Source organism: Sycon ciliatum, chromosome 6, assembly GCF_964019385.1.
Source record: "Sycon ciliatum chromosome 6, ocSycCili1.1, whole genome shotgun sequence".
Classification (NCBI taxonomy): domain Eukaryota; kingdom Metazoa; phylum Porifera; class Calcarea; order Leucosolenida; family Sycettidae; genus Sycon; species Sycon ciliatum.
This window is the reverse complement of record NC_088648.1, coordinates 32,835,975-32,838,346: the sequence shown is the minus strand read 5'-3', so window position 1 is coordinate 32,838,346 and position 2,372 is coordinate 32,835,975.

The following is a 2,372-nucleotide window of genomic DNA, read 5'->3' as shown; positions in this document are numbered from 1 at the left end:
ATGTGCCTGGTGATATTGTTGCAATGGATCATAGTGAGGGCGTAGCAGTACTTGTGCACTGATAGTTGGTAATGGCATGAGTACATTACCAAGAGTGGGCAACTCGATGATCCCTCTGCCCACGGCAGAAAGTTTCATCACTTCGGTTTTTGTGGGCCATTGGGCTCATTAATACCATCATGCGAAGCCAGAGATCAAAACTTGTACATCACAGCTACGGTAGTTGAAGCAGAACAATGAACTGTGGATCCATGCCTACTGAACCTGATGAAACACTCTATCTACATGGCACATGTAGAAATATATGCGCGCTTGCTCATAATCATTGGATTTCGAAGCCGATCGCACCTTATGTTAGTAGTTGCACATTCTTAGCAGTTATGTAGTTTGATAATAACGTTACGATAGATTATCAATACTGGTGGAAACGTTATGCTGGTTGCATATTTTGTACCCGGTGTGCCATGTCCAGGCATGCTAATTCATCGGATATTAGCAAGTTTGCCTGCCTGCTGGGTGTTGCATCTTAGCTTCACTGTACTACAAATACGATAGGCTTAGTTTTCCTAAATTGCTTCTTTATAACATCCAGTTTGTTTTGCTGCAATCTTTTCACGTGTTTTGCAGGATTGTAGCCAAGGGTGAATACCATTATCATGAGCGAAGGTCTCTGAGAACTCATGTCTGAAGGCTGGTCATGTTGGCCCAACGATGACTTTCATTGCCTGTATCCGCCACCTTCATACTGGAATGAACTGGAACATGTTCACTCTCTGTTTCTCATGTGGAAGGACGGAACAGATTGTTTGTCTGTCTCTGTGGATCACCGAAGGCTGAACAGTACAGTTGGAAGAATATTGGATCTCACGAAGTGACTGAATCTGAAGCGGCTGACATGCATCTGCACAGCGCTTTCTTTCTGAGATTTGCTTCAAGGCAGGTTATTGTGTACAATTTTGTCCACAGTATTCCTATATTTGCCAAACGTATTTCTCTGATAGTATTGTGACTACACACGCGCAATGATCTCTCCGTCATCAGTCTTTCGCAATGATGTGGCTCACTGACGACAGCATGCATAGCCATAGATCAAATGAGCAGCTGAGGTAGTTGAATCAGAAGAATGGATCAATGCATCCTGAACCTGGTGTCCTGCCTATATGTACCCTCAGTAGTATTTGTAACGTGTTAACTATGAAGTATCAACATTGCTTCTCTTCTATGTGGGTGGTGTGAGTGAATGTCAGATGGTCTGTACTGCCATGGCCGATGGTGTTCACTGGAAGATGTTGGGTTGGACCATTGTGCCCTCTTGCAATATGCTGTTCCAGCCTGAAGGCAATGAAAAAGTTCGAATGCTGATCTGCTTTCAAGCGTAGAATGTTACATTATGTGCATTACATATTTGCATAATTATGTTTTGTACTGGAGTGTGAATGTGCGGCAAGGGCATGCACATGTAAGTATATCGCGCTGCAAACAGCCTAAGAGTTCACGTGGTGTGTGATAAGTACACTTTTGGAAAGTGCGTGCACAGTCGAATCATGATTGTAATGTTAAAACAGCCTTCGTGCTCCTCCCTGAATGGCTGCACAAGTAGAAATCTCCGTCTTCCTTTGCTTCTTTTTGCTTGAGCTGGCATGGTGGTCGTAGAGTTGGAAATTGTCAAGTATGATAACAATCGTTGTTTGGTCTGGAGACAAGATTGCATTTGGATATTTGTCCCAGGACTGCATGGCTTCCCAAACTGCAGCATGTTGAATGCCATAGATGATTATTGTTCGGTTCAAGAAAGGACTCGTGGGTCTGTCTGGCTATTGTGAGCTCTCGCTAGTCCATTTCCATAGCACTTGCTCTGGATTCACTCACTGGAATATTCTCCAGTATAGAACAAGAAGTTTAGAAAACCTACTGGTGATATTAGTATGTTATACTAGTTTCTCCGCACTGTACCGCAGCTTTTGTTATCACACACATGCGGGTTATATAGTTTATCTACAATCCAGCATGATGTTCTTCCAAGAACACCCCCGACCTAGGCCCTCGGAACGACGTTCTTTGGTGTGCAACATCACTTATAGTTCTAAATCTTAGAATTACCGGTAAGCGCAGGATTTTAGTGATCACGGTTCCAAATGCATGTCATTGCACTCCACCTTTGGGACTTATTAAACATGTCATTGCACTCCACCTTTGGGATTTATTAAGAGCTGCATGCATGCCAAAGCTTGTCATAAAAGAAGAGCAGACTTAAATAGGCATCTTGTACGCATGATTTCTAACATGTAACATCCCTGCCGAAGAGTGTTCTTCCATACTACAGTAGAGTTGAGCGTCCAAGAACGTTGTGTCCAAGAGGTTAGCCTGGGGTG